The 11,514-nt window shown below is 40.8% G+C and overlaps 1 long non-coding RNA gene across 1 annotated transcript in view; it reads right to left on the bottom strand.

The window, feature by feature from the left end:
* Positions 1-2,006: 2,006 nt before the first annotated feature.
* LOC104659761 overlaps positions 2,007-11,514 on the bottom strand; it is a 71,117-nt gene continuing 61,609 nt past the window's right edge. Inside the window, exon 3 of the long non-coding RNA XR_747630.1 lies at positions 2,007-2,360. This is a non-coding gene — a long non-coding RNA (uncharacterized LOC104659761). The remainder of the gene's footprint in view (positions 2,361-11,514) is intronic.

The raw sequence follows: 11,514 nt of genomic DNA, 5'->3' as shown, positions 1-11,514 counted from the left end.
GGGAATTGCTCTAGAGATAATTGCCCCTGTTACAAGAAAACCTCTGGCATGTTAAACTTTTAAAGAGTGTATTAGAGCAAATGGCAATTCATGAATCAGGCAGCTCCAAACCAGAAGTAGTTCAGAGCTCTGACAAAGAGACATAGGGGACATTTTTATGAGGTGAATCAAAGAACTTGTTTGCTTGATTGAAGTTCAATCAACCGCTTTATTTGAATTATCCCAGTGGGAAGTTCAAGACGATACAGCTAATGCCCATCTGGCTGCCTGTGATTGGCTGAACTTAAGTTTTACTTTCTTTTAAATTCTGAGTTAGATCTAGGTTTGCTTACATAGGAACCCAGGGCATTAGAGTCCCCTCAGTCTAATGACCCCCATTTAATTATTTAACACCCTAACCTCATCTATACCCTGTGGCCAGTTCCTAGGTCTGCAATGAAGAGCCATGTCAGTATCTCTTGAAAAGGGGCCAATGTTAATGGGGGCAAGGAGGGGCAGTGAGAAATCCTGGTGACCTCTCCACCTGATAGTCCTTTCCCCAACATGAAAGTTGGTGACCCTGTGTTTCCTCACGGCCTCGATCCTACCCCAGTCCCTCCTGATTTCAAGTTATCCTGTAAGTAACTGCCATTAATTTTTTTTAAACTCAAGGTCACACATGCGTGCCCATGTATGAACACACACACACACACACACACACACACACACACACACACCCCTAGCTGCTCAAAGGCAGATCACCAGCTCTGCTAACTAAGCAGGCACTCAACCGTGGAATGAACTGTCTGCCTGCCCTTTCTGGCCACCCCCACATTTATGAATGATTCTCTTGGACTTCCCTTTCTTGCTTCTAACAGAGGAGATGAAGAGAGGAAATGAACACTTTTCTTCCCCCCAATGACTCTCTTCTCAGTTTTCTAAGGTCAGCAGGGGTCAAGCAACAGCAAACCAGTGAGTTCAAGCCTGTTGGAATAATGTCTCTCAGAAAACCCTGCAAGGAGCTCGTGGGCCCCAGTAGCTACAGTTCTTGGGGCTTAGAAGTTGGGGCATATTCTCTACTTTTAGCCTTACTGGCAATCCGAGGACACCAGCGAAAACCCTGGCATCACAGTTTTACAAGATTAAGAAATTAACTCTAAAGGAAAGGAAGATGTTTCCCCAAGTTTACATATTAAATAAGAGATAGGATTTAAATACCAATATCAGCCTCCTTTCACTGGTTCCTGATAGGTCAATTTACCTATCCACAACCTGAAAGCTTTTGAACTAGGTTACTCCAGGAAAATGAAAGGGAACAGCCACATTTTATAAGCACAGCCATCAGTCTATCCCAGTGAATACCCCTACATGCTTTTTACGAATTGTTATCATTAGCCAGAGTGCTGAATGCTGAACCAAATTCACTCATCAGTTACAAGCATCTTAATGTGTTATGTTAGTTTAAGAGAAAAATTAAAATCCAATCCCTATTATTCAATGTACCTATTACCCCACAGACTTTGACTTGCTGAATACTTGCGCAAATACTAAAAGGCAAGAACACAATCAGTTGGTGAACAGGAAAGGACTACTCTTTAGGAACACTGCTTCACCTACATCAAGATACTCCAGCCTATAGCCAGGGACAGCTACACCTGATCCAGTTTCCTATGCTTTCAGAGAGGTTAAGTTGGAGATCGTCTTAACTAAACATTTATTTTTAAGTTAGGTCAGGTCTATACAAGCAAAGGGAGAGAGAATGTGCTACCATTCACTAAAGCATTTTGTTCCTCTCCAAGGAACAAACTAAGATCATCTGCAGATGTGAGTGAGAGGTAGGACACTGCATACTTACTTAAATTTTTAAGATACTGAATATTTATCACCATCTTTTTGTTTTACTGGGGATTAAAAGGCTTGCCTCTGTGGAGACACTACTTTGAGAAAGCTGGTGCAGGGCAATGCCTGGGAGGTCCAGAAATACCACTGGATCACACAAAGTGCTTAGAGGCAATTCAAGTCAAACGTTACTTAGCAAACAAGTACACTATTTATTTACCGAGCACCTGCTCTGTGCCCAGCACTGTGAGGGGTTGTACTTCATTTCTCAATGTATTTTCTCTGTAAGCCAAAGAAATATTTTCTTTCCTTTTGTTCTAAGGCACAATGGAAAGATATGGTGATCTGACCAAATTCTTACTGTCTTTTCCATCCCAGTTTTTTATTGATCCTAGGTTCAAGGCACATGCTGCCCAGTTTCAAGGTCTCCAGGTCTTTCCAAATGAGAAAGCTGCTTTTCCTTTCCTGATATAATTCATTTTGAGTTGGCATCACTTGGGAAATGATTGCTTGCTTCACTTAACTGAGTTCTCAGTCCAGTTCTAAAACCAGATTTTTTAAAAGAAAGGAAAGAAGGATGGATGGAAGAGAGGAAGGAAGAGAAAGAGGAAGAGAAGAAGAGATGGAGGGAGCGAGAAAGAAAAAAGTAAAAGGTTAATTCTAGTCCCTAGGCTTACTGTCTTAACCCATAGCTTTTTGAAGGGGAACTGACATGCCTGCCATTCCCTAGATGCTCAATATTGCAGGGGAAAGGGCCCCAGAGAAACATTCAAGCACTATTGTTAAAAAGCTGTTACTAACTCTCTCCTTGTGGTTAGATGATGTATTTCCCTCATTTATATGTGTATTCTCTTCCTCTTGAGGAGATATGATCAGTAAATATTTAATGAATGAGTGAAAGAATAAATAAATGACCAAAGGCAACCTGATTGTGTAAGTGCCTGCCTGTGGGGACTAATGATCTATAACACCTGGTGGAAGGAAACAAAGGCACCAAGAAAAATCTCTGGGATAGGCCGGGTGCGGTGGCTCACACCTGTAATCCCAGCACGGGGAGGCTGAAGCAGGCGGACCAAGAGGTCGGGAGATCAAGACTATCCTGGTCAACATGGTGAAACCCTGTTTCTACTGAAAATACAAAAAAATAAATAAATAACCAGACGTGGTGGCAGGCGCCTGTGGTCCCAGCTACTGGGGGTGCTGAGGCAGGAGAATCACTTGAACCCAGAAGGTGGAGGTTGCAGTGAGTTGAGATCACGCCACTGCACTCTAGCCTGGGCGACAGAGTGAGACTCCATCTCAAAACAGAAAAGGCTCTGGGACACTCAGCAGAGGGGTGTGCTAACCCAGATTCCATGTTATTGGCCAGGGAGTAACGTGTAGATGCAGAACATTTAAAACATGTAGCAGAAACAACAGAAGCTGCTGTACTTGGAAGATCTCCCTTAGGGCATGGAATAATGGAAATTTAACCAGCTTTTTTTGTAAAAATAGCTCAATCTTGCTTTTACAAAGAACCAAGCCATCAATGATCTTATTAGAAGAAAAATTTTATAACAATGCAGGATATAGAAGAGAGAAGCAAGAAGTGGGGACAGAGAAAGGAAGAGACAGCAAGAGAAAGAGAGAGAGAGACTAGTTTCTTTCTTTAGTCCACCTGGGAGTACAGTAATGAAATAAAGAGTATGCCTCTGCTTGAGAGATGGCATTACGCTCCAACTAATGCCATGTATGAAACATCAATTTTCTACTAATGCCACTGAGAAAAGATAAAGAACTTCCAATGGATCAAGGCACCTTAGTTAGTGATGATCAGGAGTGCACAGACTTTTTGCCAAGTTTATATCAGAAATGGAAAAAGAATGAAGTGCAACAACAAAATTTATGTTCTCCCTTAGTCCATAGCTGAAACAAGCTCCAGTGTTGGAGATTAATGTAATATCATTCCCTCAAGTGTTTTGTTTTCAAATGTGCTTGCCTGCTCCAGGAGAACTGATGTTTAGTAGAAAATGCAGCTGCATATAATCCAACGAGTGGGTGTTGTTATGATGTCTGTGTTTTTCTTTAAAATACTTCAGCATACTAGAATCTATAAGGAACTCAAACAAATCAGCAAGAAACAAAAACAACTATTAAAAAGTGGGCAAAGGACATGAACAGACACTTCTCAAAAGAAGACACACACACAGCCAACAAACATATGACAAAATCCTCAACATCTCTAATCATCAGAGAGATGAAAATCAAAATCACAACGAGATACCATCTCACAACAGTCAGAATGGCTATTATTCAAAGTCAAAAATAACATATTTTGGATGAGGTTGCAGAGAAAAAGGGAACACTTATACACTGTTGGTGGTAATGCAAATTAATTCAGCCCTTGAGGAAAGCAGTTTAGAGATTGTCAAACAACTGAAAATAGAACTACCGTTTAACCCAGCAATACCATTTCTGGGTATATACTCAAAGGAAAATAAATCAGTCTACCAAAAGGACTTCTGCACTAGTATGTTTATCAGAGCACTATTCACAACAGCTAAGACATGGAATTAGCTCAAGTGCCCATCAGTGGTGGGCTGGATAAAGAACATGTGGTACATATACACCGTGGAATACTGTACAGCCATAAAAAAAAGAATGAAATAATTCCTTTGCAGCAACATGGATGCAGCTGGAGGCTGTTATTCTAAACGAATTAACGCAGAAACAGGAAACCAAATATCACATGTTCTCATAACGGGAGCAAAACCTTGGGTTCACATGGACATAACCATTGGCACAACAGACACTGGGGACTACTAGAGTGGGGAGGGAAGAGGAGGGGCAAGGGCTGAAATACTTCCTATTGGGTACTACGTTCACCATCTGGGTGATGAGATCAACAGACACCCAAATCTCAGCATCACACAATATACCCTTATAACAAACCTGCACATGTACCCCCTGAATCTTAAATTTAAAAGGAAATTTTTAAAAAATAAAATAAAAATAAAATCACAATGAGATATTACTTCACACCCACTAGGATGACTATAATAAAAAACACAAATAATAATGTTAAAATAAAACCTTCAGCCGAATTAAATTTAAAGGAGTTTAATTGAGCAATAAACGATTCGTGAATCCGGCAGCCCTCAGAATCACAGCAGATTCAAAGAGACTCCAGCACAGTCAAGTGGTGGAATAAAATTTATAGACAAAAAAAAAAGAAAATGAGGTACAGAAATTGGAAGTGAAATACAGAACAGCTGGATTGGTTACAGGTTGGCATTTGCCTTATTTGAACACAGTTTGAACACTCAGCAGTGTAGGAATGGTTGAAGTACGGCCGCTGGGATTGGCCAAGACTCAGCTATTATTACAGGCTCACACTCCTAAGTCAGGTTTTCAGTCTTGTCTATTAAGGTAGGTTGCTGTTCATCCATAGGGACTCAAATATGGATGTATGGAGTCCCTCTCAAGCCATGTTTAGTTTGCTTTAACAATAATAAGTTTTGTGAAGATGTGGGGAAACTGGAACCTTCCTACATTGTTGATGGAATGTAAAAATGGTGCAGTCACTTAGGAAAACAGGTTGACAGTTTCTTAAAATGCTTAAACTTCACTTTAGCATGAGGTCTAACTCCTAGCCATCTACCCTAAATGAATGAAAACGTATGTTCACTCAAGGATAACGTTCATAGCAGCATCATTCAAAATAGTCAAGAAGGGGAAACAACCCAAATGTCCAAAATCTAGTGAATGAGAACCAAAATGCAGTGTGTATATGCAATGAAATACTATTCAGCAACCAAAAAGGGTGAACTACTGATACGTGTTACAACGTGGCTGAACCTCAAAAGATTATGCTAAATGAAATAAGCCAGATACAAAATCCACACATTATATAGTTCAACTTACATGAAATATTCAGAAAATCCAAACCTATACAAACAGGTAATAGATTAGCAGTTGCCTGAAACTAGAGATGGAATTTGACATTGGCTGCAAATGGACAAGAGGAATCTTGCTGAGTGATGAAAATATTATAAAATTGGATTGCTGTGATGGGTGCCCAACTCTATACATTTTCTAAAATTAATAAATTGTACACATACAATAGATAAAGTTGCTATTAAAGGAAAGTCAATTGCATCCCAACAAAATTGTCTTACAAAAAAAAAAATACCTCAGCATAAACAGCATGTGTTGGTTTAAGTACAGCCTTAGGTCTTATCTGTTGTCTGAAGCAGAAATTCCTGCTCTCGGGTTGGTTAGTTAGCTAGTCAGTAGTTAGTTGGGAAGTCTGCACTCCAGAGGCTAGCACAAGTCTTCTTGCACACAGGCTTAGGAAATTATCATAAAGAATATCAGAAATAGGCTCCCAATGATGAATTAATGACATGCTAGATATACAGATGAGCCAAGGAAATGGTTTCAAGATACTGCTCACACTAGAATAAGAACTTGATCAGGCCTGTGGCCTGTGCCCTTGTGGCCTGAATCCTGTTGGAAGGTCATAAAACTTCTGTTTCTCTGATGTCAACTCTCAGGGTAAAAGGAATCTGCTTTTGGGAAATCAGTGTGTCTGCCTCAAGTAAAACAATCTGCCATGTAACGAGTAGGTGAATCACCTAAAGGCAAGACCTAGGACCTCCTAAGACTTAGAGTAGGTGGCATGCGAGGTAGAAGATATGTAGGACGGGCAAGTCTAGTGATACCATGTACAACATGAGGACTACAGTTAATAAAATTCTATTAGGGAATTCCGTTTGGTAGATTTTTAGCTGTTCTTGTCACAAGAAATTAGCAAGGTGAGAGGATAGATGTTTTGATTTGCTACACTACAGCAACCATTTTACTATCTATTTGTATTCCATAATATCATGTTATAAACCTCAAATATACACAATAAGATTTATTTAAAGAAAAAAAAATAGGTGGCATGAACCAGCCTGGCATCACTTTGTAATCAATAGTAACAAATGTCTCCACTCAGAATTGTGACTCAGAATTGTGAGACTTTATTTCATCAGCACCTGATGTTAAGGTGGTGAGAGAAGAACTAAACTTTACTCACATCAAACTTGTTGGAACCTCCTATTTTCTGCCAAATACAACTGAAGAGTTGAGCATTTCTAAAATGGCCTGGATCAATTTACTGTACATAATTAAGTTTAATAGAAAGACCTGCTGCATTCTAATTTGCCTTTCAAATGTTGAAAAGTACAGCTCAAAAAAGATTCCCTTGAGCACCAGCCCCTCGTGCCTGGATATTGACTGACAATTCTAGTTGCTGATGCCAGGGACTATCCCTGTTTGTGACTTTGGTCTAATCCTTGTAATCTCTGAAACAGGCTGCCCCATGCCACACTGGCCAATTGGTTCTCAGCTCTGAATGCTGGTTTCAACAGTCTGACATTTCCTTTGGTTTCCTCTTCCACATGGTCTACATGCCCAACATGTCTGTATATCGACATGTCTAAGTTATTAATGTAGATTGGTATGATGAGGAACATTGGTATACATTTTAGACAGATGGTATTTCACTAAAGTGAGCATTGACTTCCAAAAATGTCAAACATACAATCAACAATTCACCATTAAGGCATATTAAATACAAGTCATCATTGTAGCTGTGTTTAGTAAATACATCTTCAGCTGAGAATGAATTGTAACTTTGGCACAGAAATAACTTAGACAAAGGCTATTTGATTTGATGTTTAGAAGGCTTGGTGATAGCAAATTGGCTCGTCACAGCTAATATTTTAAAGCATACTTCCTTAGAGGTTTCAAAATATTTTATCAAGAGTTATCATCTCTTAATTTTTAAAGCATTACTGTGCTTATTTAGCAGATGAGTAAACTGAAGTATAAAAATTCCTATGTCTAGTCCTGCAGTAGGATATACAAACACAAAGACCAGATGAAAATAGTGACTCTTTGATCATGTATTTTGAAAAACCAAATAATACAGGAAGATATCTGAAAAAATTAAATAAGGCTAAAAGGAATATAAAGAAAAATAGCACTATATCTGCCCCATCCTTATCCTGCCCTGCTTTCCAATAGCACCACTTTTTATTCTTTTAACTATTTCTTCTAATATTCACCTTCACATTTTTAAACATTCTACATATGCTACTATTCATTGTTTATAAAGTTTACACTGTACTCTATTGATTTCCTATGTGGAAGTTGGAGATACTACTGACTTTTGAGCCCATTGACAAGATCAAATTTACACAAAGAACTCAGAATACTGGACAGGAAAGAAAATTTCAGGAGCATTCTTTGGACAAATTGGTGCTGTGACAACCAGCCCTCTTTTCACCTCAAGGACAGGAATGCTATGTCAGTTTCAACTTGCTTTGCCTCAAGCCTAAAGACAATGGGCTCCAAAGTGACCATCAGAGGGATTCACAGGCCCTGCAGCAGGAACACAGTAGACACGTGCTGCACTTCCAGAAATCCAGAAGGAGAGAGAGAGGTCAGGAGACTGCCTTTGTGGCATAACAGGCAGCAAGTTGAGGCTCTGTGAGAAGAAACTGGCTCCCCTCTAGCAGATGATCACAGGTCTGTGAAATTCAAGGACCAGATGTAGTGGGTATGGTGGACACACCCAAAGATGACCTCCAATGAGTCAAGATTCTTCTGTACAGTCCCCTCCTGTTTAATGGAGGCAGAGTCTGTATCTTGCTTCTGGTCAATAGCATATGACAAAGGCAGTTGGATGTCACTCCCTTGATTATGTTACATGGTGTGGAAAAGGAATGGGATGTCTCTACCTTGATTAGCAAAGGTGATAGGATAGCCACTCCCATCATTACATTACATCCATATAGGTAAACTCGTTAGATTCTCTTCCTGTCTTTGCCAGACATCTGATCAAAGGACCTAAGAGAGGAAGCTAAGAGAGCAAAGAACTGCAAGTGGCCTCCAGGAGCTGACAGCAGACCCCAGCTGACAACCATCAAGAAAACAAGGACCTCAGTCCTACAGCTGCCCAGAACTGAATTCCAACAAGAACCACAAGCGCTTGGAAGAGGACCCCAAGCTCCAGAGAGGATGCAGCCCTTCAGACATCTTGATTGCAGCATTGTGAGGACTTGAGCAGAGGAGCCTGCTTAAGCCAGGCCCAGACTCTTGACCCACGGAAACTGAGATTTAAAAAACAAGTGTTGTTTTAATCCACTGAGATTGTAGTCATTTTTTACACAGCAATAGAAAACTAATATAAAAGGAATGTTGCCCCAGGATAGTATCAAAGTGAATCCTGCCTGGAGCTCAAAGGGGCCCCCAACAGCAAGAGTGTGTGGGGCTGGTCATCTTCTACAAGTGGAAGCTGACTGAGAGTTGGAAGCAGCCTGCCCAAGGACAACTTGAACAGCCCATAATATCCCAGGGGCTGGAGAGAGGTACCTGATGATAGTGGTCTCCAAAGAACTCACAAGTAGGGAAAGAGTCAGGTGAACTGTCTGCCAAGACTATAGCACTCAAAGCCACCTAAGCCCAGGGAGAATTTCCTATTCCCTGAGCCAGTGGTGTGTTAATAAAACAGCTCTCCAAGGGCAGGGAGGGGGAAGCCTTAATCTGAAATATTTGCCAATCTCTGTGGTGTAGATACACCCACTATGACTAATCTCAAGCTACCAGCAGTTTAACAACCAGCTTATAACATTCCTGATATTTAAGTGGCTCTCAGGAGGCAATACTTTGACACATCACAACAACCTCCACTTCCCCATGCCTTCCCTTCCAGCCTGAGGAATCAGCCAGCCTGAAGGAGTGGGGCAGAGAGCAGAAGCCTTCCCTTCCACAACAGGTCTGCTGCTGGGAGGGAGAGGAGAAGGGACTTCTCCTAGAATGGAAGTTGGAGTGCTGATTCATACCTTGGACTAGACATTTAGAAATTTGAGACTTTTTGTGCCTTAAACTGCCTATTCCACCAGAGTAAGTAAAAGTTCATGGGATCTTCCCAGATTTACACATACACACACACACACACACACACACAGAGAGAGAGAGAGAGAGAGAGAGAGAGAGAGAGAAATATAATGTGGTAACAAATTAATTTTCTCTGTAGGTTAACTATCCAAGACATAGATAAAAATTGCAGAGCTAATGTTTTCTTTTTTTAAAACTGCTTTTAAATATTCCCCTCATTTCTCAAGAAGGCATTAATGACTGAGGTGCCTCATATATTCTTAAGTTCTAAGTAGAAGAATGAACGGTTAAATGACTGAGTGAATTTGCTTTCCTAATGTGCTTCTCTGTTTGAAAGCTGCTGCGAACGCTCAGGAAGCCCAGGCATTAATGCTGCTCGCCCATGAAGGTGCAATACTGGGAGGAATCTCAGGAGAACGCCAGGGAAAAATCATGAAATTTTAAAAGCAGTGAGAACTGAGTGCCTTTTCATACCTAAGCGGAACTGACAGCTCAATGGGAAGAGACATGGGAGCTAAGCATGAATATTTGCTCCAGGAAACTCACAGGGTACAACAGAGGAGAGAAACTTAAGCCTTGGGTGGAGTTAGACCTCTGGGGTCAAGATGAATCTGGTTACATTATTTCCACTGGATTTCCACCCAGAAGCTCTCTGGTGAGTCATCTGGGAGCAGTTTGTGCAGTTGCTAAGGGTTACCCTTCTTTCAGAAAATTATCCCAGGGATCGAGGCCCTGAAATTTATCTCCCTGTAGCTGAGTTCTGGAAGAGTAGCATTTACTTATATATCAAACAGCTAGACAGGAGTACCACAGGGCAGATGTTGTTTGTACCACATTATTATGGTACTTCTTCTGCCTTGTGATATGGTTTGGCTCTGTGTCCCCACCAAATCTCATCTGGAACTGTAATCCTCATGTGTCCAGGGAGGGACCCACTGGGAGGTGATTGGATCATGGAGGTGGTTTCTCCCATGTTGTTCTCGTGATGGTGAGTGATTTCTCACGAGATCTGATGGCTTCATAAGTGGAAGTTTCCCTTGCACACTCTCTCTTTCCTGCCACCTTGTGAAGAAGGTACTTGCTTCTCCTTCGCCTTCTCCCATGATTGTAAGTGTCCCGAGGCCTCCCCAGCCATGTGGAACTGTGAGTCAATTAAACCTCTTTTCTTTATAAATTACCCAGTCTCAAGTATTTCTTTATAGCCATGTGAAATGGTCTAATACACCTTCATTGATTCTACTCAAGTGACACTCTGGCAAATCAACTGTTTAACAGAAAGAGCACCAAAGTAATACGTTTCTGACACATTTATATCTTCATAGAATTTTTGGACTACCCTTGCTTTTAACTGCTCGCCTTAATTCTCCCTTCACTGAGAAAATAGCAGCAATTAGAGGAAAATGTCCACAGGCTTCTACCAAAGTATCTACCGACATTCTCTGTGTTCCCGTCTCTTCCACAGATGAAATTTCCATTTTCCTGTGAACCCCACCTTTTATGCAATAGATCCCATTCCTTTTGCCTAATGGAGAATATCAATCCACCAATTCTCCTCTCTATCTCCAACACCATTCATTTTACACTGTCAGCTGGGTCATTCTGTCAGGACTCAAACATGCTATTTTTTGTCTTACCTTAAATAGAAAAAAACAACAACAAAACTACACACACTCATTTTGGCCTCATCTTCCCACCAGCTACTGCCCCATTCCTTTGCTCCCCTTTGCAGCAAATCACCTGGCTGTCTAGTTATTTCCTCCCATTCTG

The sequence above is a fragment of the Rhinopithecus roxellana genome, chromosome 4, assembly GCF_007565055.1.
Source record: "Rhinopithecus roxellana isolate Shanxi Qingling chromosome 4, ASM756505v1, whole genome shotgun sequence".
Lineage (NCBI taxonomy): Eukaryota > Metazoa > Chordata > Mammalia > Primates > Cercopithecidae > Rhinopithecus > Rhinopithecus roxellana.
Note: the sequence above shows the minus strand (reverse complement) of the source record. Positions and strands in the feature narration are given on the sequence as shown.